This window comes from Pyrgilauda ruficollis, unplaced genomic scaffold, assembly GCF_017590135.1.
Source record: "Pyrgilauda ruficollis isolate IOZ18807 unplaced genomic scaffold, ASM1759013v1 scaffold31, whole genome shotgun sequence".
Taxonomy (NCBI): domain Eukaryota; kingdom Metazoa; phylum Chordata; class Aves; order Passeriformes; family Passeridae; genus Pyrgilauda; species Pyrgilauda ruficollis.
In genome coordinates, this window is record NW_024524489.1 from 2061793 (window position 1) to 2089225 (window position 27433).

General features: G+C 40.9%; 1 long non-coding RNA gene across 1 annotated transcript in view; it reads right to left on the reverse strand.

Annotated features, from left to right (window-relative positions):
• LOC121357047 overlaps positions 1–27433 on the reverse strand; it is a 53302-nt gene that overhangs the window by 15233 nt on the left and 10636 nt on the right. Inside the window, exons 4-10 of the long non-coding RNA XR_005955670.1 lie at positions 24121–24229; positions 21965–22182; positions 21773–21832; positions 20505–20573; positions 19505–19640; positions 3469–3603; positions 2688–2809 (exon numbers count right to left, since the gene is read on the reverse strand). This is a non-coding gene — a long non-coding RNA (uncharacterized LOC121357047). The remainder of the gene's footprint in view (positions 1–2687; positions 2810–3468; positions 3604–19504; positions 19641–20504; positions 20574–21772; positions 21833–21964; positions 22183–24120; positions 24230–27433) is intronic.

A 27433-nucleotide genomic window follows, 5' to 3' on the forward strand; every position in this document is an offset into this window, starting at 1 on the left:
GGTCACCCACCCCTTCAGAAGGCAGCACACTGATTAAATGACCTTATGCACTCCTGCATGAGCATCTTTTGTTCCTCCTGGGGTGCTTTACAAAGAGCTCCGGTGCTGACAAGATTTGAGTGTGCTTTGAAGGTGCTTTGGAATTGGTTACAAAAGGCTCACAGACAGCAACGAGCTGCACGAGGCTCCTGGTTGAAAAAAGAAAGCAAGGAGAGGGGAAATTCTCTCTCGCTGAAGAGTGAAAGATTTTTACCATAAAACAACAAAGTTGGCATTTTCAAATTACAAAGCAGTACCTTGGAATGGAGTATAAATGCTATTAAAGATTACTAGAAAGAAAAAAAAAATTGTTTTGCCAAGCATTGACAGTGATTATAAGTCATTCACACATCTTTTGCTTCTAATTTCTCCCTACAGTTTTATTTTCAAAGACCTCAGACAGCTTCTTGCTTCAACATTTTAGCAACAGTCATCTCATCTATTCCAGCCCAATAAAGCACCTAACCTAAGTCAAGCTCAGCTCCATTTATTTTACTATCAGGTACAATAATGTTGCAAGCCAAAAATTTTAAGGCAGATTTTGGAACTAAGACAATGCCTATTTACAAACAATTATTAACTACAGCCTCATTACACAATTCTTTCCACAATTTTCAGGATTGCAAACTGTCTTCCTAGTCTTATTTCCTTAAACTGTACCAAGCACTAAGAAGTTCTTAGTGGCATCTTTCAAGCTAAACACTCTACACCAAAATTCTCTCAAACTACATATTTCTTAAAAGACAGAATGATTTAGGCACATCAGTGATTTTCAGATTCCTTGTGCTTAAAATATTCTGTTGAACTACCCAGAATTCAAGAAGTTTTAGAGATGCTGATTTTACTAATGCTGACAAATATGGCAAAAAGCCAAATCTGCCTCCTCCAGGCTCCAGAAGGTCAAAGAGGAATAAATGGAGCCATGAATCAGCCCAGAAATGTGGGATTAGAAGATGTGCAATCAAATCTTAGGCTCATTAGAGTCATTACAGCAAAACTCCCATTACATGTCTTCAGTGGGTACAGGGGGAACAGTTTCCATCCAAACCATCCTGATTAAGGCATGAACCACTCCAATTTCCAGTGCTGCAAAACACTGGATCTCAAACCCAGCAGAGCAAATTGCTAAATCCTCTTTCAGGGCAGCTCTGCTTTATGTTGGCAGGCAGCATGCCTGGAGTATCAGACATTTCTCCCTGTCTCCCATTCCCTTATTTGACTTTGCTGACCCCAGCTGAGATATGGGGAATCTCATCTCACCACTCCTGCCCAGCCCTCACTGTTCCAGACACCCCTGCTGGGGTGGGGGGATTTATTTACAGGCACAGGAGTTCAAAGGGGTTTTACTCCTTTTTATTAAAAACCAGATTCTCTCCAACCTGCAGGTGTCAAGACCATTCTCCTGCAGTTCCTGCTCTGCTTCATGGGCTACTCGTGCTGTGAACTTGATTCATCATTTTGTTGGCAACTAGAAAAGCTTGTGTAATCTGCAATTCTACTCAGCTGTGGACAGAAACGAGCCCAAGAACTTACAAAAACTCACATTAATCACTGCAAATTCATCAGCAACAAATATAGAATATTAATTTAACTTGCATGCTATTGAAATAACCTGCTAAGCATTAATATACAGGCAGCAACCAGTGGCTTAAGGGAAATTTTTTTATTCTAACACATCCAGTAGAAGCTTAAAATCCTTTTGCCACCTAGCAGAGAGGCCTTTTTGTGTTTAAAAATAGCACTAAGAGAAAAATACTTTGATTCTTCAGCACCAAGTGCTTAAGGATGTTTACAAGCAATTGATAAAGCCCAAGAATCCAGTGCAACACCTTCTGAGCAGTTACAACCAGAACTTGGACCTTTTTTTGGTGCATTTTTTAACCAGCTTTTTACAATTCTTCTTACAAAACCTTGGTGTTGTGTAAGAGGGAGAGGTCTGATTCCCACAAAAAGCTTTGTAGCTCCCCTAAAAGTGGGATGAGTGATCCTGCTGGCCAAGCAGCCCCAGACAAAGGAAGTTTGTGCAATGGGTGTCTCCAGAGTGATCCCAAACATGCTGTCACATTGTGGGTGGCAATTTCTCCAAAATATACCAAGGCCATGGGAAGGGATCCCAAGGATTTGAGGGCTTTGGATCAGTTTTGTGAGGCTCTGAATTATGGAGGAGACTAAAGTCAGCATGGAACCAAAACCATTTCAAGGCTTCTTCCTCCCAACTATTGCTTTGTCAGATTGGTAGACAAACACCTATATTTAAACTATATTACTAACAAACATATTTTCTCTGGATGCTCTTATCTTTTGAATAACCTCTTAAAAACAAACAAAGAACTGTATTTTAAGGATGAATAAATAAATTGTTGTTATTGTTATCATCATCATCATCATTGTTCTTATATCCCACTGATGAGGGTAATAGCTATGGAAAAGTGTCAGGAAAAATGAATCTCAATAGCTACAGAAAAAGTTCTTCTTTAAAATCTGAAACTGATCTTTGCACAGGCACAATTCAAAAATTAAAGCAACTCTGGACTGGTTTCAAGTGCTCTTACCAAGGAATTTCTGTTACAGATGTAGCAGTGATAGCTGCAAATGTTTGGAGAAAGCAAATTACAACTTTAATAACATTGCTGTGCATGGGTACTCACCAAGGAACCAGCAGAGGTACATTTATACCATGCAGGGACAAATCTCTTTAAATAAGGACAGCAGATAATTAAAAATACACATCCCCCACTGGAACAGGCCCTGCAGAGGGAAACAGGGCTCACTGTGGACAAGGAGAAACATGAAGATGAGTGAACATGCAGACTCTGGAAAGACTAAATCACCACAAGAGGAAATTGGTCAGAGAACAGAAGCTGCAGATGTGGGGAGGGCGTGCATTTGTTCAATTTCACTGAAAGACTGGTTTTCTACAATGACTTTGGCTGTTGGCTGCTTTAGCTCCAGTAGCAAAACAAAAACAAAACAGGAAATTCCACAGTTGTCTGAATCAAAAAGTGCTCAGAAAAAAAAAAAAAAAAAAAAAAAAAAAAAAAAGGAAATTACATAAATTTGAAGGATTTTGGCAGAAATTCAAGCAGAAAAATTGAGTCCAGTCAACTTTTTGGTAATTTCTTTAAAAATACTTTTAAAGATATTTTTCTTATTGGTATTTTATTTCAAAGCTTTGTTGAGCTTTTAAATCTTGCATTCACAGAATTGAGCATAACACTTTGGCTTTTAATCACTTAAAGCAGTTGCTGATAATGTTTTAGCAGTTGTTTTTTTAGTATTAAGTAACTTAAAACTGCAAAATCTCAGTGAACTCCATTCACACTGAATGTGTGACAGCATCTGTCAGCCTGAATTAGTTTTATTTTGGGATCATGCTGATCAGAATATACCAACAAAGGCACTAAAAAGCATCAAAGCAAAAATAATCACCTCTGAATTAGGAAGCCTCTTCCCATCAGTGGCTGCTGACATTTCCTTGAGGACTGGGCAGGTGGAAGCCTCACTGGGTTGCATTTTTTGTGTGCACTCAGAGCACTCGTTGACTTCAACCAGGAACAACAGAGCCTGAAACAGGGAGCACAGAGGGGTCAACACCTGTGCAAAACACAAATGGAACAAGCAATGAAGCTGCACAATGTCTAATGACTGCAAGAAAAAGTCCTGTATTCCTCCTTGGTGTGTAACTTGTTCAAGCACAACCCTGAAGAAAATTATCAACGTGTCCTTTATAAATGTCTTAACACTGCTCTCACATAAAATGTGCCAAAAATAGGTGTTGCATGTGAGTTTGACAGGAAATAAGTTTAATGACTACTATTTTTTCAGTTTCCATGATAAGTAGCAATGCAGGACCAGGAAATTTGGCCTTTTTTACTGTCCCAACAAGACAAAAAGATCTTTCTCTGTAAAATAAAGGCTGGTAGATAGATCTAAAATACAGCTGAACAATAAAAAAAAAATCTTCTTTGCAGCTAAAATACAAGACAGAGTTACACAGGGTGGGGGGAAAAGTAAAAAAATCTAAATCTTCCTATTTGAACAAGCACTTGTGTGCCTGTGTTTCACCTGCCAGCTCCAGCTGTGCACAGCACTTCCACACACTCCACTCACAGGCTGCTCCTATTGTCTTGGGGGACTTTTGTTTAGTCTGTGCTAGATGGCTGCATTTGAAAACCATAATAAAAGAGAACTCTGCATTATCAGAACTCATGCCAAGCAACTATAAAGAATTTTGATGGCTCTTTCATTTCACATGAGGCTTTAATCTGCAACAATTACCTTCTTCCAGCATGTGTGTGTTCTCCTTTGTGACTGACAGGGAATACAAAAGCCAGGATAAGTGATATTGGCTCCGAGCCACGTGGATATGACCTTTTCATGGAAATGTTTAAAGCATTGGCTGCTCCTGAGGTTTAATCCTCAGTTCCTCGCTTGGGCAGAATGCTTACAGGTCTGGAATTTTTCCTACAGTGGTTAATTGAGGGATTTACTTCTGCTCCCTTGCTTTCACAGGCAATATGATCACGTGTGGCTGACTTGAGCACACACCTTCATGAGATCAACAGAAAAGAGGCAGAGTTGCACTTATTTCTGCATTTCTTTCATGTCATCAGGTGGGGTGTAAAACATGTGGAACAGAGTTAACACGCTCCAAATAATGCAGGGTTCTTTGCAAAAATATTCTTCCAGTAAAATAAGGAGTCCTTGTGTTTGTGTTCACCACTAGGCCAACTGCTAAAATGATTATTTTAACAAGATGTCACTGTAGCTACTGTGTTGTTATAGTAACTTCTCGTGGGTTTACATTCTTACTGCTTTAAAACTGAATAAGTAAATTAGCAAAAGATGAAAACATATTTTACTGAGACAATTCAGTGCCCATTACCACAAATATTCAAGAATAATTTCTAAATGACCACTAGGTGCCATTTTCAGATTACGGCTGATTTGTAATTTTTTAAATTTTTTTTAACCTCTTATCCAAATGATCCTAGAAATCCTTGGCTTCTGAATTATCTGGAATCCAAGGCCGCAAACAAAACTCTTTGATTCCACGTGGCTGTAGATACAGGCAATGTCACAGCAGAACAGTTGATGGGCTTGTACATAACCAATAAACCTCCCCAAAAGAATTCAGGGGAACCCCAACCCACCTGTGCTACCACTGAAAATCACCCCTCTGGGAAAAAAAAAACCAAACATTTAAACTGTGTGTTAGTCAAGAGCTGAATCCCTGCCTGTCTCTGACTGAACTCAAAGCTGCCACTGAAACAGAGACAAGTTGTTCTGGAGCAGTCCTTCCCTCCAGGTAGCAATGGGATCTGCTCTGCTTGCAGGAGAAAGGGATCTTCTCCAAATGCCTGCCCTGGAGGGAATTTCCCATGCAGTGTTCACAGGCTGCAGTGACTGACACTGCTGCTGCAAGCAGAGGTGAGAGTGGAGTGCCTGCAAGATGTGCCACTGAGGCAGCCCTGCAAAGGCACAGCAAAATAAATTCTTTTGCTGACCAACTACAATTACAACATCTAAGTAGATTTCTCTATTTAAAGATCAAAATATAAAGAAGAATATATCTGAGGTACTTTCTTCTTATATCAAATTTTTGTAATTTACACAGATTCCTGCTCTTCCAGAAGGAGCCTTGCCCAGCAAGGGCCAGAGGGTGATGTGGCATAAAAAAGCCAGGGGAATCAGATTAGGGTAAGATTTAATTCTTCAGTTTTAGAAACAAGTTGTGTTCCAATTGTCAAAGTTTACGTTTAGCAATGCCCACTGAGGAGTGACACTGGAATGTGGTTAAAAGGGACTGTTCACAGCTGCTCTTTGTCCTGGTCACCACTCTTGGTGCGAAACTTCCTCTCTAACACAGAGTACCAGCTCCTTAATGAAGGTTTTTTTCTGAAAAGCTTGAACAGCACAAACATTTAAGAGGCTTCCGAAAGCTCAGAATCGGCTTTCACACCCAGAACACTCAGTGAGGCATCACCCAACCTGACAGCAGCTGTTCCAACCTTAAAATTTCAAACCTCTGTGAGCTCCTAACCCCACTGAAGGTGGCAGCTCTGCATAAAGCTTGGCTTGGCCATTCCAACACAATGAAGCCTTAAAGCTCAGCCCCTTCCCAGCATTTCAGAGTGTGGCAAACTGCTTTGTAGGGTGGCAAACTGCTTAATAGCAAGTTTGACACTTAGGAAAATATTTGTGGGCTAATTGTTGAGCAATTATTTATTCAAACCTGAGTTCTGGAATTTCTCAAAACTTCTCAGGTTTTCCTGTGGTTACTCAAACCAACAATTCCTGCCTGCACCTTTCAGCTGTGCTGACACAACCAGAGAAGAGAATTGGTGCCTATTGACCATAGAAATCACACCCACAAATTAAGGACAGTGCTAAACAGACCATTTTGTAGGTAATTCCCAGCCTCATCTTCTAAATAAGCCTGTGATCTACTGCCAAATTTATTCTAGCATTGATTTAAAGGAGTTGGAGGCTGGAAACCCTTAATGACTCATTTTTAGTGTATATTTTTATACAGATGCATTATTGTTTATAAACGTTGTTAGTATAAAAGGACAAGTAAATGCCAGATACATGGTTTGGGGGAAAAAAATCAAATCATCAAATTTCTGGAACATTCATATGAACTCTTAGTTGCTTTAGCCTAATAATAATTAAAAACCCTCACAAATTTGGTAATATTTACCAACATTTAACATCTCTGGTGACACTACAACCCATCAAATCTCTGAAATTAATTATCTTGATGGAAATTAATCTGATAAATATGCAAATTGCCAGACACACCCATGGACAGGGTGAGAGGAAGGTTCTGCCTGTATTTTATTTTACTCCTATGAACAATCTTTCATTTAAAGTGTTAAACTTCTTGCTAAACACTTGTAAATGTAGGATACTGAAATGATGAAGCAGCAAACAAACTGTAAATCAAAACCTTCAGTTTTTCTCATCATCAATAAACAGTTTTGCTCATGCAATGGGAAACAAAATGTTACATCGTCAAAAATCTGTCCAAATTTTTAATAGTATAAACATGATCCCTCCAGTGAATAAAGTTCATGCTAGAACATAGCTCAGGGGAAATCTTCAGGTTCACATTTATCAGAGACAAACGTCAGGGGTTTTGTGCAAATAATTTATTTTGGTGCTCAGAAATTCGTAGTGCTGTTAAATAAACACAGGGAGTGTCCCTGCACAGGAGCCTAAACGAATTTGGGAGCTCCTCTGTGATCTAAAGCAGTTTTCTTGTCAGAAAGAGCAGGACTAGAGAGTGGTACTCCAATTACACCCATATTATGTACTTGCTCCCCAGGATCCCAGAGAGCAGGGAAGCAAACACTGAATTACTGAGCTGAAACTGAGAACAAGTCCTGACAGCCTCACTCTCTCCAGCTAAACAGGGGGAAAGTCACTGGAATTCAGCTGCTCTTTTCTCTCAACAGGAGTTGTTTTCTATGCAGCACAGAAGAGACTTGGACGTGGGAAAACATTCCAAATATTAAACACTTCTGAAAACTCTCCAAGGTGTGTTTCTGTGCCTAAATACATCTCAAAATGTGACCACTGAACACCACTTTTAATTGGGCCTTTGACAAAATCAAACAGGAGGAAAAAGGGATTTTTTGAAGAAGTGATATGAAAACTTATTTACTGCAAAACAATAATGAAAGTTGGTTTGTTGGGGTATTTTTTTCTGAGAAAAAAGGATGCTCAGCACCTTGATACCCAACCTCTAAGTGATCCTTCAAAGATGTGCACAAACAGAACACCAGTGGAACTTCTTGTCTATCTCCCTTGAACTGGTGTTTAAGAGATATCACAACTGGGAAATTCTAAAAATCTTCAATCCAGTTCTGGCCACATGAAAAGTGCTGAAGCTGAAAATACCACACTGACTCCAAGTGTATTCTCAAGAGCAGGGCCCTGTACATAATGATCACAAAAATGCAACACTGGGTGTGACTGCTCACATTTCTTTTGTTTTGGTTTGTCCTTGACTGCTCAGGAAGAAAACCACTCCAATATTCTGTGCCATTACTCATCTCAGAAGGGATTATCTGTTACAACAAGAAAACTCCAGCCATGCAAAAACCAGTAATAGTAAAGCAAGCTGGAGGGAACCTACTGTTCATGCTATAAAATGAGTATATAAAATTTCTAAACAACATGTGCTCCGGTTCTCAGTGTGAAAATAAATTTCCCAGCAGGTTTGCAGGCTCAGAATCACAGAGAAAGTAAAGCATTATGCAGGTATAACACAGTCATATCTGAGTATAATGACCACCTCAAGCCATCAGTATTTTTTCCCCCTCCACTGAACTTTATTCTATTGCATCCTTTTCTCTGTTGTCAGACAAGAACTAAAATAAAAGATTTAGAGTAGATGTGCACAAAAATGCCCTATTTTCTCGCCACAAACTTGCGTATAAATGAACAGCAAATAACAAACCCCATTTATTTTGTCAAAAATAGCAGCACTTGAGGACTGGGAGCTAAGATACATATGAACCAATGTGGTGGTTGGTGACATCTGAAAATATTTTTTTCTTACCCTGGCTGAGATGGTGTCAGAACTCTGCTGCAGTCCCAGTCAAGCAGAAAACCAAAATGAAGGAATTGCAGGGTAATGTAAACAAGCAGCAACAATCACAGCTGGGTGGCATCACCTGAGAGCAGATCATTTACCAGAGGAGGAAGATCCAAGGGGCTGATGGCAGATCCATTCCACAAGAACTACCTGGAATCACACCATTACCTCAAAACCCACTTTTACCCACTAGGTCACAACATTATTTTGATGTCTAAGCACCAGACAACCCCTTAACCTACTTTGAAAGTGCCCAGTGGAACACATGCTCCAGTTCTACAGGGAGGAGAAGGGAGAGAGAAATCACAGCTCTGTTTCCCTGAGAGAAGGAGGCAAGAGAGAAAAACAAGGCCCAGCATCCCATGTGCTCCAAGAGCATTCCTGGAAGCCCAGCTCCACCCACATGCCATCCTCACTGCAGAACAGGAGCTTCTCCAAAGGCCTTGTGAGGCAGAAGAGGAGCCAGAAGATCCTCAGGGCTCTGGATTCCTCTCCACTTCCCAGCCCCATCCCAATGCCAGCTCTAGCAGCTGCTTTGTGAGCAGGGAATGCAACATTATCACCCCCATCATTCAGCAAAGCCCAGCCTTCCACAGGATTTGGAGCCTTGAGGCCTAAGGGGAAGATGCTCAAAATTTTATTGTGCTCTGCTTCTTTCTGTGTTGAGCAACAGGTCCCAGTGTTCCAGTGACTTTCCTGAAGGGTGAATTCAGCACCATGAAAGCTTTTATAAGGTTCAACACTTTCAGATCCCACAGCAAATACAAACATATTTCAACTCAGTTGGTCAGCACCTTCGACAAGAAGTTTGCCTCATGCTAAAAACCAAGAAAACCTTTTTTTCTAATTATTATTATTACTCCTTATTCGCAGTAGGATCCAAAACACACCAACTTTCCAAACACCCTGTTCTTGCCTAGAGTAGTTCCCAGTGCCTGCAATAAAAGCCATGGTGTAAGGCACACCCACACCACTGTCCTGGACCAGAAACACACACACCTCTGTCTGCATCTTGTGGAATTCCTTCCTGCTGCATGGAGTGCTACCACTACTGCATCCCATTCTCCTGAGCAGAGGGACTCTCATCTCTCCTAGATGCCCAGATAAGATCTGGTTAGTTCTGTTGTGACTAATTTTTACAGAAATCATAATACTTTACAAGTTTGTCACGGTGAGGCAGGCCCATCACCTCCAGTAACTCCACTGAAGTGTTCTATTGTCCAGACAAAGAAATTCAAGGGGACAAAACAGGTTAATAAAAGAATGCAACACTGTGAAGAAGTGAGTACTGACAGAAATCATTTCAAGTTGAAGCTAATGTAGTTTTGATCCCCCTCACTTCAAATATTATGCTTGGGTTGCACAGTCAAATGCCTGTCGTTTATCTAAGGTACAAACCCCAATGCTGTCTTTAAACCAGCTTGAAAATATTATTTGAAATTTGTAAAATGAACTAATCTTTCCTAGAAAGAAAATAAAGTAATGATTTAGTCACCACCCTGCCCTCTCCAAAAGCACAGGTGAGTTTATGCAGTGGATTGACACTGAGCTGCAGAGTCATAACTCCATCATTATTCATGGCAATCTATAAAGAAAAAAAATCACAAGAGAAACGTTCTTGCTGCACTTTGGAAATGATGTGAAATGTTCTATGTTTATCCACATGAAATAAAGCCTCTGAGCCTTTAGAAAAAGGTTTATTTCTAGAGAAGTATTATCAATGCTCAGGAAGCTCCATGCAAATAACCCCATTGAGATGTTTTGCCAGTTACCAACAGTTCACAAACATCTGAATCAAACATGAGGCAAGAACCTGGCATAAACCTCTCCTCTGTGGGTAATAAAATATGAAACAGTGCCTCAGTTCTAATCAGATTATCACATGAAAGGGAAAACTTTTAAAGGCAAATTGCACGGATTTAATCTATATTCCTCTTTCAGAATTATATTAGAATTTCATCCCAGGAGGTCTGTGACAATCCCAGAAGCTCAAGACTCCTAAATAGCAAACACCAACAGTTTTGTGGTAAAATAGTGACAGCTTCTTCACCTGTTTGGATGAAAGAGCTGAATCACAATGTGATATGAGAAACTGTCAGGTGATTTGAGGCTAAAAATAACAATTGTTTCAAGGAAATTCCTTGTTTAAGAGGAAAAATGCATCACATGGCAAGAGCAGGGGAGAGCCAGGGCTTTGGTGCCTGCTAGCACAGGGAGCAGAGCTGTAACTACAGGGAAAGTCACCTTGGAGTGTAATGCAATTCCCAGACCATCCTAGGTCCAGAAGAAATCCATTTCCAGCTAAGAACTATATAAATATCACATGCAAGGGGATGCCAGGACAGCAATGTGAGAGGGTGGGGAAGGAAAATGGACTATTAAGAGAAAGGAAATGAGGAAATACAGCTCAGGGATTCTTTGGTTGGATGAGAGGGAAGTTGTGAATGATGCCTGATGTGGGGCACTGTGCTTTCAGATGTTCCTCAGAGGGCCAGGGAAGAAATTCCAGCATTGCCTGGAATAAAATAATAATAAAAACAAAAATAAAATAATAGAAAATAAATAATTCTATAACATAAAAATAAAATAAAAATAATTTCTTGTTTTTTTGGACATGAGATATATCCTATGCTTTTGATACTTCAGGATTCTAAATGGAAACTGGATCTAATAAAAGGTGTCATAAATTCAGTCTTAAATAAGTGACTCAGCAGCAAAAATGATAAATAGTGGTATAAATGAGAACAGAGGGTTTTCTTCAGTAACTACATATTTAGCTGGATAATCCCCAAGGATTCCTCCAACCCCAGATAAATTCCTGCCAGGCCCAAATCAGAGCACCCTTCAAGCCTTATTTGCACCCTTCTGAGAAGTGCTCAAGGTCCCAGGGACCTTCATCAGTGCTCTGTTCCAAAGGAGCCTCACCCAGCAAGCACAGGGAGGAGAGGAAACACTGGATATTGGAGAGAGCACCACAGTAGCTCCTACACTGCCTCACTGTGTCCTCAGAACTGAGGACTTTGCCTCCTGCCAGCAGTGGCTGCAAGGGGAGCTGTCAGCTGGGAGCTGCCTGGGTGCAGCAAGCCCCAAACCTGCAGGATGCCCAAAGCCTCCTCCAACCAGGGGGGACAGCAGCAATTGTCACATGGAGGGGCAGCTCTTAACAGGGCTCATCTCATCAGCCACTTCTCTCTGCAGGCATTTTTGATTCTTTGGTGTAGAGGACTAAAATCAATTCCTTTTAGTAAGTTGGAGGAAAATTCCTGCAACTTCCTTTCATAATGTACCAATTTTTATACAATTCTCTGGCCCTCCAAGCATTTAGACAATAAGATTTTAACTTTGTTGTAGGAAACTCCTGTAACAAAATTCTGTATGAGATGTTATGAAAAGGAAAATGGCATTTATAAGTCAATCTGATCACACTGACTTCAGTCAGTGGAACTCTCATCCAAACACTCACAAGCAGAAAGTGTTCTTTATCAGAATATTTCATGGCTCCAGTTCAGGTGCCCATCTTCTTGACACTTCTATTTAGGTTAGTTCCTTCTTTTCATTTGAATGAAATCACACATTTCATTCATTATTTAGGTTAGTTCCTCCTTTTCATTTAAATGAAACCACACTCTTCATCCATTTAAGAGGCTTTCCCTCTTAACCCTGGTTCTACAGTTTCCTTTGCAGCCATCACTTTTTCCCCATTATCATTTTAATACAGTTCTGTTTAATTTCAGTAAGGAAAAAATTCCCTACATGTCAAGTTTCAGAAATTATTAGAGTATTAGAGCCACAAGCAATTGTAACTGCAAATCATTAGAAATTGGGATTTACAAAAAAAATCAGCGAACAAATTCTCAATGTGCACTTTGTGATGTGATCACAAAGAGCACCAAACTGTCTTGTAAAAAAAAAAAAACAATTTAAAAATCTTATCTACTAACCACACTTGTGTCTTAGAACAATTCCAGACACATGACATTGTGCAAAGAAAAAAACCCCATGAATAGAATCTACCAAGGCTGAGCTCTGCTTTCTCATTAGGTGAAACAAAAGATACTAAATTTCTTATTAGGGGAAAAAGGTCAATTTTACTCCAAGAATGCACTTCTACACACACATCATTTTCTCAGAACTATAGATACAGTGCCTAGCAGCTACACCACAGAACGTTGCATTCATTTGCTTAGTCCAGATCTTTTGAGTGAAAAGAAATAGAAATTAATTTTTTTGTGAGGAGTAAATCCTGAACAACTCTTAAATCAGGGTACACAGCAGTGCCAGCACTCCATTCCAGAAAGGACACCTGACATGCAGATTGGTCCCAACAGGAATGTTTTATTGATTATAGCCTGTCATATGACAGTCCCTCTGCTATTTATGTACAATTAGCATCAAGTTTCATCCTGGGCCACTGCCACTTTGGATTTAATTTTACTTGGATCCAACTACATACACACTAATGGGTCTCCTGCAGTTGTACTCCTTGGTGTGGGAGCTGTTTTCCCTTGAAATTGCTGGGATATATTTTCAGTAAGGGCCCAAAAATGCTGCCATTCATCATTTGGACCCTCAATTCACTGCTTTCAAAATGCACCCATCACTAATCTCAGGCTCAATAACATTTCAGGCCAGGACACAGACATGAGCTCAGACTGAGGCTTTCTTTAGCTTTTCACCCCAAAATGAAGTTACTAGATTATGGTAGTCATTGGTGCCTGCCTGTGTTACAGCCAGCTCAGGAGAAAGGGAAGCTCACTGTGCCAAAACCAAGAGTAATCTCAATAAAAAGTTACCTGGGTGAGTCAGGCAGCTCAGTTCAAATGCAGGGAGCAGCCCCTCAGCCAGGAGAACTTTTCCTCCCAGGGTGTCACTCAATGCCCAGAGCTGCAGAACACCAACCCTGTGCTGAAAAGAGAGGTGGCAGCGAAGCCTCACCTGCAGCACTTTGGATTTCTTCAGAATTTGCAGATGATTTTATGGTGCTCTCTAACAACAACAACAAAAAAAACCCAACCAACCAACACCAAAAAAACAAAACAAAACACACACACAAAAAAAAGCCCAACAACAAAAATCAAAATTCCCATTAGTCCTGCGCGACTCTATTTCATTCATAATATATTTATTTTGCTAGAAGGGGACACATGATACAGTTAAACATCAAACTCCACTGCCATGTGGGGATCCAATGCTAAAATGAAAAGTTTCAGCTGGCAGCACCAGGTAAGGAGGAGAGAGACCCCAGGCTTTGCTCCTTCACAGACCCAGCACAGGGCAGTGCAGACTTAACCAGGATCTTTTTAATCTCTATCTCCTCCATACGGGTGTGGTGTCAGTTTATCAGTGCAGAACATTGCTCTTTTTCCTTCACTGCCCTGCAGCCAGCCCACTGTTAAGTGTGAGGGTATTTAGAACACCACGGGACACACTGTGATCCAGCAAGCTCAGGGGACAGTAAATCTAATTTCAATACAGCCATACACTGCTATGCTACCAAGGGACTAATATTTTTTATTCCTACAGGAAGTTCAAACTGTACAAATCAGCTTTGGATTTCCTAGAACTATAGAATTGACTCCAAGTACACATATTCCAATTGTTTGGTTTAAACCCACTGAAGTTAAGATACTCATTTTGGAGTCAAATTGGAGAAAAAAAAAATAGTTATCACTCCTAAAACAGTAAAAAGAAAAATTTGTGTTTTCTTGGTGTTGGGGTGCAGTTTAAAAGACAAAGTCTTCCATCCAAATCCATATTACCTTGGCTTTGGTGGTTTTTTACTTTGAAACAATCTGTTGCCTTAAGCAAGATCTCTTTTCCCAAACCACTGGCTGACTACAGGGCTAAATTAAATTCATTTTTTACAGTCTCCAGCTGAGCCTGATGGTAGGTCCCTTCTGCTCTCCCAAGTAGGTCACAGAGCACTCCTGATCAGTACCAGTGTGCCATTCCTTTAATCTGTGGCCACTCACTGGCCAGGGATGGATTTTAAGTACAAGCCATAGCCAAAACAGAGTGTTGAACTGCAGTGGGTTCTGTCAGTGCTGGAGCTGATCTGCAGCCTCCAGGAATGCTAAACAAGCCCTGCAAGCCACTGCCACCCTGCCAGCTCACACTGAACAGCTCCATGGACACTGATAGTGTCCAAGGCACCCTGAGAGCAGCCTGGGCTCATGCTGGCTCTGCAGCCCCGTTGGAAGAGTCATGCCAGAGGTCACAAACATCCCTGGCAGCTCAGGGGGAGTCTGTTAGAGCAGGAAAAGCAATGCTTACTTACCTGCTGCTTATTTCTTGTCTTCCAGGCATCTAGAACTGTTTAAGCTTAAGAAAAAGAAAGACTTTTCAGAACCTGCCCAAGGTATTCGAAAGAGCAACAAAAGATTATCCTCCTGCTTATCTTTATTGATGAACTACATATTAATGTCTCAGTGTCACCTCTAAGTATTGCATGCTCCAAGTCTGACATATCTTCCTTTATTCAGTTAATATCACACAAAAGTTGTGATGCTGCTGCCAGGTGCAGCCAGAATTGAGAACTGGGTTTTCAAATGGAAGAAAAATTTGGCTGTATAGCCCACAAAAGGGAAGGATGTCAAGATTACAAGGAGAGTCCTTTCTTTGTGTTTTAGCCATCTGGTTGCTGAGCAAAAGTTCACTTTCTACGTGAGGTAACTGTATGGCCTGTTAGACAACAGGATTTTCACACAGAAGGACGCTTTCTGAGGGCAGAATTTGTGCTTGAACTTTTTTTGTCCTGCAAATTTCTCAGAAAAGACACTTTCTTGAACATACTGAGATGTCACAATGAAGTGACAAATGCTATCTTTACCTCAGTCTTCATGTAAAAGAGCAGGATTAGGTATTTAACTGAATGGGGACACAGATCCAACTCAGAACATTGCTTTTCTCTCTTTCACTGATATGGGAATAGAGCTCAGGAAAAGCTGTCAATGGTCAGTCAAGTGGCCAGGAACAGGGCTAGAAAGTAGGTCTCAGCCCTTTTTCCATTTGGTCACTCGGTGGTCATCCATGGACCTTATCACCATGGGATTTCATGGAAGAGTTGGTGAGGAAAACCTAAGGCTGAGAATTTCATGGGTAGTGCAGACCCTGGATAACAGAATTTTGGAGCTGGATTCCTGTCTAGAGGATCTCTCACTCCCACTACCACAAAGCTGGGCAGCCACTTAAATCAGCCTGCCTGACTTCCTGTGTGAACAGCACATTAGAAGCATCAAAGCAACATTTGGAAAAAAAAAATCAAAGCAACATTTGAAATGTTGCAGTTATTGCATAAGCTTGTGATAACTGAGTCGAGTAAGTCTTTGCTAGACTCAGTGTTAACATGTGGCCTCTCACAGTGAAGGGATGTGCAAAACAGTAGCAAGCAGGTGCTAAATGCTCAGCAGTTTGCAAGACACTCGTGGGGTGTATTGCCAAAGCTTATTTATATAGCTCCATTTCCGTGGCTGCTATCAGCTTGTTCCGACCAGCATTGTAAATCACATCTCTAGTGATACACTAACTCGTTCTGAATTGTCTCGGTGCAGTGTCAGAGTTCAGTCATCAGCGAGTGATGCACTTCCAAGGACTTAGGACCACACAGGTTGCCCTGTATTTTAAAGTCACCCTGAACTGACAACGTCCCTTGTCTGATAAACTTCGAATTGCTCCAACTCTTATCTTTTCTGATAAAAGTTTCTAGAGACATGCTGGTATCTCAAGCACTATAAAATATGTCTATATTTTGGTGTGTCTCTAAATAGAATGGACAAACCACTTTCAGGTCCATGACAGCCCAGATTACTGCTGGTTTAGCTCTCACAGGGCTCCCAAGACCAACAAGTTCTGATCAGTTCCCTGTCTTATCAGACTTGAGGCATAACAGAAATATAAGCAGAACAGTCAGTTCACAGTAAGGAAAAACTCATCCTTTCCAAATAACCAGACCCAAAACATGCTGCATGACCCACAGCTCCAGCTACAATTGCAAAATTGATTTCACGCGGTTTTGTTCCTGTCCTTCCTTTTCTTTTGGAGGTTCACATTAGTTAATGAAATCTCTGTAACTGCAGCACATTCATTCACAAGGCATTGGGGAATTCTTACTTCACACTGGTTAAACAATTCACTGGTTTGTTTACAGAAAACCTGTGCCAAATAGCTGGACTGTTGTCATGAACCCTCACCCAGATCTTTTTTATAGCAGTTACTAGAATGTGATTTAAAATTAAATTAAACAGCATTGAACGAGTTCCTACCAAAAGCAGAAAGACAAATTCCATGTTACATCCAGCAAATGAAATTTGGACAAACAGCTCTTTCTTGTGGATGAAAGACAGTTTTACACTGGGATTTACCACTGATTTCCACTGGAAACACAAACAGCTACTAGCAAATACCACTGCCAGCTGTGTTAGTGTGCTCTGATACAATACACAGGGAAGGAGTAAAGACAATAGGATTTGGTAAGAATTGCCCTATTTTTGTCCATCACTCTTCTCATACTGAGTCATGCTTGCTACCATTTTCATGCAGAATCATCATGCCTGAGATCACGATAGTTTTCAGTGAAGAAATACTGATAAAACACAAATATTTGCAGTCCCTGGCACTACAAGTAGCAGATTTAGATTAGGGGGATTAAAGCATATTTCCTCTAATAAGAACACATGATAGATCACCCTAAACTCTCTCTTCCCCTCAAACCAGAGGAGCACTTGGAAGAGGAGCACTGAGCCTTTTCCACAGGGACTCTGCCGAGCAGGTATCACATTTCCCGAGGAGCAGGGCAGCTCCTGCAGCACTCAGGGCTGTAACTTTCCACTGCCCAGCCGGCTCCTCGCTGTGCCCCAGGCTGGCCTGACCTTTCCCAGCGCTGCCCCTCGCTTTGGGCCCTGCTCGTGCACATTCCAGCAGCCAGGGGAAAACCGGGAGCGAAACCGCTGGGACCAAGTGAAAATTTGAGTAGGAGAGGAAAACGGGAGCGAGGCGGTTTGCTACACAGTTCCTGCTGCAAGTAGAAGACCCGATTTGTAGAGATGTTGCATCTACTCTAAAGCAAGGAGAATCAGGCTCTTGGGCTGTTATTTTGTCGTAAACACAGAGAACACTGAGGACAGGCATCTTTTCATCACATCTCTGACCTGACACATGTGGAATCTGAAGCTGATTTTGCAAATTGGGGCCCTAAATATAAAGGAGTAGCAATGTCTTACCTCCACACAGCTTTTTTTAGTAACCTCCCATGTTTTTTAAAAGACAACTTGAAGAGGAAGGACACACATACTTCTCCCTTTCCTGTTCTTCCTACCACCAAACTTTCTCTTTTGACCTGTGAGAAATCCAGCTCCTGCTCCCTGTCCTGCCAGACCCCCAGGGACAGCAGCCAGCCTCTGCCTGGCACTGTTTGTACCACACAGAGGGTTTGGCTCCTTTGCTCTATGGTCCTTGTCTTCCATTGTCCTTTATTAAACTTTTCAAATTTTCACAGGAGAATGAACGTGTTTTTCACAGCTCTCAAGTCCAAAACAAGAGAATCAGATGTCTGCCTTGACAAAAATGCTCTCTCCTTTGTGATCCTTAACCTTTCCTTCTCACACCTTCCAACATAACAAATCAGAAGCACAAAGGGCCGGACCCTGTGCTGAGCCTCCTTTAAGGTTATAAATTCTAGGAGCAGAAAGAAGCCTGACTGAGTTTGCTGGGCTTTCAAGGCCAGCTGTCTGTTCCCTGCTGTCCTGGAACATGGAAAGGGGTGGCAGTGCCACAGGAGGCATGTGAAAGACCTGGCTGGGTAAGCAGGAACAGAAGCCATATGAGGTCAAAGGAGGAGCTTGCATCACTCCTGTAGTGCTGCTAAAAAAGCAGGGCTGTACAGTCAGTACAGAAGGCAGCAAAAAATAAAGGGCAAGTTTCATGGTGAAGGGATGGAGGAGTTTGCTCCTAATGTGCAGAATATCAGGGAAGACACAGAGACAGTGAGGAGGGTTTGATGCAAAGCTTCAGGAGGTAGTCCCAAGCTTGTTAGGCCCTACAGACTCAGCTTTTGTTTAGTTTTATTGACAGTAGGAAAGTAAGAGATGAAATTTTAACGTTTTACCATGACCAGTGTGTTGCCTTCACTGTGTTCTCAGACACAAAACATAACCCTGAGAGATTAATTGCATTATATTTTAGTTACAACCATGAATGTTTTACTCAGGGGGAACAGCACCAGACCTCCTGCAATCCAAGGCTCTACCATCCCTTCTCCCAACAGAGTTCCTTTAGGATGAACAACACCTGCCAAAGCCCAGAGTTTTGTTTCTGGTGGAACCTTTGCATCCAGAACCACTTTCCTTGTTAATGATCCAACTCTGTATCACCAAATTCAATGATTCCCATAATGTCCAGAAGTATTGATTCTGTTCTAAAGGCATATTTCCACCACTGACAGCAATTTCTATTCTATACCAGTATTATCCAATCATCTCTCCTCCCAAAGGAGGTTTTCCTTATCTTTTCCCCTCATGACTAAATGACAGAAGGTGTTAAGAGTCATCCCAATTGGCTCTTCATATCCTCCTGCAGTACCTCAGCTTGTCTCCATCACAATGTCCTCTGAAGACAAAAAACCTTTGTGCTGACTAATTTAGGACAAAAACCCCTTTGTGCTGACTAATTTAGGTCAGCAATTGGTGGCTGTTACTTCTTTTCTTGTCTCAGCAGGATGACAGCCTGCTAAGAGCCACGAATCCTTCTGCAGGTGATTTTATGGAAATGGTGGACCCTGGGGCCCTGCTGCTGGAATTAAACAGAACCTGCCAGTTCCCATCACAAAGAAATATTTACTATCACGTTGTCTTGAAATTAACTCACCTGTGTTGGGAACAAAAGCAAGCCAACTGTGCTCTGCGTGGACACAAGCCCATAAAGCATGGGATTTGTATAAAAACCTCACAGATACAGGTACACATGGTATATGGAAACTGTGGGACTTCTGCCAGTTCTACCACTGCAAGATAGAAATGCAGAGGAACAGAAAATACATTTGGAATTTAGAAGAAACAAAATTATTAGTGAAAAGTATTCCCCACTTGTATAAATTTGTTAAAAACCATTGCTTTTAATTCACTGGGATACAGTAGGAGCTACTAAAAATGTTCGTATAAACCTGCAAATATTAGATCATCCACAGCCATTTTCTCCTGATCCCAAGAAGCTGCAAACAAATTATGTTTAGTACATTAAAGAAGGTAAATGTTTGCTGCAATCCTAAGCAGCAGTTTCCAGCTTGTCCAGAGTAAAAGTGTGTTCTTTTCTTCCACCGATACAAAGTAGGTTAGATTTAAATTCCAGTCTACAATACTTCCCACTGGAGTGAATCTAACCCAAATTCACAGCCTTTTACAGATGACAGAGTGTAAGAGCAGTAACGACAGTCATTAAAAAGGGAATAAGGAGGAATATAAAAACCATGAGCTTCTTCTGGTTTAAACAATGAATATGTGAGATGTGCCAGGGTCTTATGGGAAACATTTTCAGCCTTGCTCCTGATAGGAGCTGGGGACATGGAGCTGCAGCAGTTTTGCCCCTCTCAGGCTGTCAGACACAACTTGACATCTTTCTAACAATAACACACATATTAAAACAAAACAATCTCGCAGCAAATTCCAGCAGATTTTGAAGGGAAAATAAAGAAAAATTAACAGCTATACACAGGAACAAGAATGTTGGAGCCCAGCTGACTTCAAACAAATTACATGGACAATTATATGCTTGACTTGCATGAGTCACTGCTCTGATCATAGTAGCTGTACTGTTGCAATAATTAACTATTTTTCCCCTCCATGAAAATTCATGTTAACTGTGCACTTACTGCAGCTTGTTTTCCCAGGCGTAACAATCAGTCACAAAAAAAGCAAAGATGATTGTTTGGGGCATTTACCTGCAAGTGAAGAAAAAATTGAAATATTAAATTGAAATATTAAAAGGCTGAGTATATTTCCTATATAATTTAATCCACCTGTTCACACTTGGGTAAAATTCTGCTTTGCTGAAAGCAACACTGTTTTTTCTTAAATTGATATTTGCACTTTGAAGTACAATCTAAAATCAAACTAATTTACTGTATTGATTTTTGTACCTGTACTTGTAGCAGGTAACATGTTTTAATACACATGTATGCATTTAGATAACTCAAAATTAAAGAATTTTAATATCCCACCCAGACAAGTTTTCAAAGTACGCACAATTAGATCACTAAGTACATGTATCAAACCAGCACAAAAATACATTAATAGCTGCTTATACAGTATTTTTAACCAAAAAAATCTACAAGCCCTTTGCAAATGAGAAAAATACCTCCCTCCTAGACAGGATAAACTGGGTTTTATTTGAAGCAGACCCAAAGAATCCTCATTTCTAGGCGAGGTGTGTCTCCTGCAGGTTACACTTCATCTGGGAATGAGTTGAGTGTGGAAGAAAAAGTATCTGGACCCTTGAACATGATAGCAAAGCACATAATAGTCTAAATTGTAAAGGGTTTGGATTTTGGTTTTTTTTTTCTTTTTTTTTTTTTTGTTTGGGTTTTTTTGGTGGGGTGTTTCGTTATTTTGTTTTTGATTTTGGGTTTTTTTGGTTTTTTTTCTAATAATTTCTTGGATTTGCTTCCTTTGCATAGAACAACCATAACGAAAAGGACACTGGAGCATTTGTGGATCTGCTCTTTATGTCCTTGAGAGATAAAGAAGTAAAAACCAGCAGAGAAAGAACAAATAATATTTATGATCAGAATGTACAGCAAATGTATTAAACACATGAGTGATAACACTGATGATACTGAAACAGGCAAGAACTGAGTGTGACATCTGAGCCTTATAAAAACCCCAGAAAATACAATAGCCTATTATGAGGCTGTAGGATACAAAGAGGTTTCAGCTAAAAGGCCTTATTTAACCCTGCACTGAGTTAGGCTGGAGTCTCCCATCCCAGCAGCTTTATAACTCCAGTCTTAACAAGGGAACAAGCATCAGAGAAAACCCATAGGGGAGAACGTGTTTGGGGGAGCTATATTTAATTATAAGTGATCATGACATACACTGTAATTAGGAATTATTATAGAAAGAGTAACAGGTCTAGACAAACCGTGCTCACATTCACCATCAGCCTGGACTGTTGCACTCTGTTAAAACATGACTGACCTACCTGTAAAACAAAATGTTTTTAGAGTCTTTAAAAATAGGGATAAAGATGTAGTGCACTGTCGGGAAGGCAGGAGTGGGAAAGGGGTTAATGCGTGAGTTAATTAGCACGTGTTTAGCATGAGTTAGCACTTACAGACATTAAAAAATAAACAGCATTCTCGTTATCTCCAGCGAGGTACTTTCTCTCCCCCCACTGCAGGCTCGAGTCCGTCGCAGCTCCCAGCGGCACCAGTAGATGGCACAAAGCTTTTATTTCACTGCGTCCAGCACCAGGGGCACCGCAGGGTCTCAGAGGCAGAGTCAGCTTCGGAACAGCGCTGGGATACATCCCTCTAACATTACAGCTGTAACCTTCAAAGGAATAGTTTGTTCTAAAAACACTTCGAATGTACATATAGCACTGAATAAAAATTATATGAGATACGTGGTGTACCTTCAGAGGTAAAAGTGAATAGAGATAATCAGGAGAAACACCAGACATCAATTAACTACAGCAGTTACTAAAATATCTTATGACTCAGAAAATAAGAAAATAAATTAGAAGTATGGAAGTAATACAAACCAGGTTAAATTCACCAAAAAAGCAATTTTTTTTTTTTTAGAATTAGATGAAGATTTAAAAGAAACAACAAACCTGTCAAAAACTTTATGAAAATTTGACAAGGAAAAAAGAGGTCTAAATATCTGTCCAAAGCAAAAAAAAATTAATATTTTATGATCAATCATACACTATACAAGGAAAAAAGAGGTCTAAATATCTGTCCAAAGCAAAAAAAAATTATTTTATGATCAATCATACACTATCATCTATGAAATTCACATGATTTCTAAAGAATAAGAAAAATAGACACAAAAATCACATTTGTTATTTAAAAAAAGAATATACACGCTCCTGGAACAGCTGCTTTGCTGTTACAAACATGTTGGGAAATCCCAGTTCCTGGAAAGAGAACAAAAAGGGAATTACACTGAAATACAGGGCTGGGGAAGCAGCTCATGTTCTGTAAAGCACAACACTTGCTCCTGTACAGTTTTGACAAAATTCCTGGAATACTACAGCGAGAAGAATCAGGCTGCCTGACTCCATTTTTCAAGTTGCAAATATAACCTATAGCTACCTAATTATAGGATTTAATGATACTTAATTTCGTATTTTCAGAGAAATATTATGACATCATGTCATTTTACAGGGCAAACCACTTAGCTTAATAGCTGCTATTCACTGCAGAAGCACACATTAAAAGCTATGCAATCATATGGTAAATTATGCTCATATCTCTTGGTCAAATTACAGCTTAATAACATGAGAAAAACTGTAAATAATGTGAAGATTCATGGTTTAATTATTTTAATAGAAAGTAATGTATCAAATAATTATGAAAAATAAAGAAGCAGCCAGGTCTAATGGGTTGGAATATACAAGAAACGTTTTTCTGCATTAAGCCAGGAGCTCCTGGACCAAAATGTTCATAGTAAGAACATCTTAATTTTCCCTCCAATCCAGCACAACTGCAGGCAGGCAGTGCTTGCCTCTCCCTCTCCCACCCCTGATGAGACCCAGTGGTTGTGCAGATCAGCTCAACAGGTTGATCTGGAAGGCAGATTTGGTTCTGGCAGGTTTGTTCTCTGCTGGCCCAACCCAGGCTGTGCCACGTGCTCAGATGTGAGCCATGGGGAGAGCAGGGAATATGCAGCCAGGAGTGGAAGAGCTGTTCCACACCAAAGCCTGCTTACCCCACATTAAGGCTTAAGGCCCAACTGATTAAATTTGGAACAATTTAGTCAAAGGCATTTGACAAGAGAATGTTTGGATGGCAACAATTTTACAGACAAACCCAGAAATAACAGACATGCCCACCACTGTAAAGAAACCTTATTAGCACAGCTGCATGACTTCATGAAATTTAGCATCCTGTTCCCAAAGCAATGCTGTGACAGCATCATTTTGCAGGGTAAATACCCTAGTTTTATTGCTGCTATGGACATCTGGGCTGTTTGCCTTAATCCCTGAGCAGCTCAGGTATCCACAAAGGTATCTGGGAGAGGGTGTCCCTGCCCAGGGCAAGGGGTTGGAACAAGATGGGCTTTAAAGCCCCTTCCAACCCAACCCATTCTGTGATTCTGGGACTGACAAGTGGAAATACATCTCTTGTGATTGTTGACCACGTTTGCTGCTAGAGAAGTGAGACCCTAAAGAATCTGGTGGTGGCACATACCAGCTATATCCTTTGTACATAAAGCTTTTTAGCTCCTTATGCTCTTCTCACTGCACATCACCTTAAAACTCACCATGGAGAAGGTACAGACTCATGGAATGGAATTGCTCCTGCTCTGAAGGGTGGTTTGCTGAGGAAGGCAGCAATAGCAGTCTTCACAGTTTCCATCATCTCACAAAAGGCTGAGGAGGGAATCAGAGATAAAGTGAACAGGAAGCCAAGGCAAATATCTGTCTGTCTCCAGGACATGTGAATTCTCTCCTGCCTGAAGCTCTGTGCTGCCTCTCCACCTCTCTCACCATTTCTCTGTAGGACGTTTCTGCTGAAATGAGCTGCACTGAGTTTACCTGCTAATAGGGCTGTTTATAGTCACCCACCTCCATTTGACTTAAACATATTAGAGAAGGATCATAGAAAAAGCTTAATTGGCACTTCTGGGGAAAAAAAAGAAAAAGTAGTAAGAGGGATTAGTCATGTCTGTAACCAAGATGGAACAGCACTGATAGTCCCTCCTGGTGGAAGCTGGCAACAGTCACTGTGCTTGCCCTGGAGATAAGAGAAATGTGTTTCCAGACTCAGCAAACTGTCACTGCTCCTCTCCAAAGCAGCACAAGGGTCACACAGGGCTGAGGTTTCACTTCTAACCAGGCATCCTGTCACTGGTGATTTCCTGAGAGGGACAGAAAGCAGAGCACAAACTGAACCAGCCAAACTGGGCATCTTTAGGAGTCAAGGGAAGTGGAAGCAGTGCCCATTTATCTGATGGCTGCACCAAGAGTACCTTTGCATCTCATGAAGAAGTCCATAGAAACACAGAAAGGGATTGGAGCATGAATAACCTGAAAGCACTTCCAGTACAGGAACACCTTTGCTAGGCCTGCACTGGGATTATAACCCCAGACTTACAGGACAGACTTGGAATTTCATGGACCAAGATCCTAACACTGCTGAGAGAGAAGCAAATCATAAAACATCAACATCCCTAACCCCTTACTTCAAAGTGCAAGTTGGAATTTTGCATCAGTAATAATCCAAGGGCAGATTTGTAAAACAAATCAGAATTTTTTTTTGTTTTTCTAACCCCACAAGGAGGCAATTGGGAAAAGGTTTTCACAAAACTCAACTCCCATTGTCAAAAGAAGAAGGAACATGCTGGATCTGAAACAGGCCAAAAAGACAACCTCAGCAGGAGACAGGAGGAAGATTAACAAGTGAAATTGCTGTTTGACAATGAGTGTTGCTGAGATGGAAAGCACAAAGGACTGGCTGACAAAAATAATTATTACATTCACAAGTGTTTTAGATGCAAGATGATGGAGCTGATGTCTTCTCTCAGCTCAGCAGTAAAATACTCCTGTTGGCTGTTTAATTGCAAACCTGGCTGAGCAGCCCCCTCCAGGACACAGAAATGTCATACGTTAAGATTTAGTGGGAAGTTTTCTTCCAGTACAAGTCATGTAATTACTATCCTCCCAAAACTCAAGCAAAATTCTCTTTATTAACAAAAGAAATATGAACTACACTGCAAAAGGGAGTTAGTTAAAAAATAAAAGCTATTCTAGGTCTCTGAGAAGACTTTAGAGGTTCCTTCTCCCAACACTGGGAGACAGAAATAGGCATATTGAATTTGCAGATTGGTCAAGGTCCAAAAATTTTCCAAGGTCCTTAAAATTTTATTTTCTGAAGGCACAAAAGACACAGCTTTTATTGCTGCTGAAATTAGCTTCCCTGGGTCACAGACTACTATTCAAAGAGTGATTACAAACTAAAGAGCTTTTCTACAGTCAAGGAGGGGAAATAAATGCCATACTTACAGTATTTTAGCAACTCTTGCCACTGAGAATTTATTGTCTCAGAACAAAGAAAATAAATGCAAAATAACTCAATTGATAAATGCAGGCTACAATCTGTAGAGAAAAATCCAACCACCCCAAAAGCAGAATAAAACCTATTTCTTTGGAGCCTTGCCAGCTCCTTCCTGAAACACACTGATTTTGGATGCCTTCCAAGGCCACCATCTCACCTGTTGTTGCAGTGGTCTTGTAGCAAACATGTTTGACTCCACAGTTTAAGGTCAAAATTATTTCTTCTGCAAGCATGAGCAAGCCAGAGCCCAGAGACTTCTCAGCCCTCACTTTGTGGGGGTGTTGTGAGACTTTTTTCCTACATTATTTTCTGACTCTGTAAATTTTCTAGAGGGGATGTCATCAGTCTTTGGTTCTGAGTGTGCACTGTGCCTTCAACTACCAGGACCTAAAACTTATGATACCCTCAGTTACAGAAAAAAAAAAAAAAAAACAACCAAAAAACCAAATTATAGCTCAGAGGTAGAAACACTCTTCTTTTCCTCTTGTAGGTAGCAATTGCAAAGCTACAATTAACCTCAATTAATAGGAAGGGTAAACTTTCTACAAAGAATATGCTGTTCAGATGTTCTTGGTGAGAGCACTTGGCACTGCTTCATCTCTCTGTAACAGGGAGCTCTGCTGGGGTGAAAATTAAAGTGGCTAAAGTTTAATCCAAGTGCAAAGTAGGCTTTTTTCCCCCTATAGGAAAAGAAATCCTGCTAATAAAAGCTACTCTGAGAAGCTCAGAGTCTGTTTGGATCCTGAGTGCATCACTGCCCCGAAGAGCCTCCACTGAGACCCCCATCCCACATCCTGGCCACTGCCACACTTGAGCTCAGGCTGAATTCCTTGGTTCTTCCCTGAGGCCTGGCTCAGTCCTGCCCCTGCTGTGCCCAACTCCAGGGGACTCCCTGGGTTCCTGACCTCCAGCCTGCTCCATCACCACACAATTCTGTCATTTCTGACAGTCACCACATCTCTGCTGATCACTGGGCTACACCCAGAGCCTGGGAGTGCCACCAACCCTGCCCAGCTCCTGGAAAAGTTTCTGCAACCCTTACCTTAGGCAGCTGTGCAACAACTGAGCTCTTTTCCCTTGCTCTCACTGTTTTTTCCTCCTATTAGGGGAAGAAATATTCAATAGTGCCAACTTCCACTCCACCCACAAAATTGGTGGAACTGATAAAAAGATCAAGGTCACAAGAGATAAAAATGTGGGGAAAATTGCTAAATCCTGTACAGAACTGTCCCCTTTAGTTTCTACTGTATTAAGATTACCATTTTCAACCCATCATGTCTCCCTCACCTCCCTTGAGATACATTCTACATTCTATATCCAAAAGCCATTTCCTATTGGCTTTCTCAGCGTTACAGCTGTAGTGATTACCAAAAAAATAGCACTCCATGCATGCTATTTGTAAGGGTTATGTGTCTATCCCATAGGCCAGCAATATGTACCTTTAGATGAATCTTCATGCCATCAAGCCAGGCTGCTAATTACTTGCAAATACTAATGAACTTCTAAACAGTGCTGCCCAA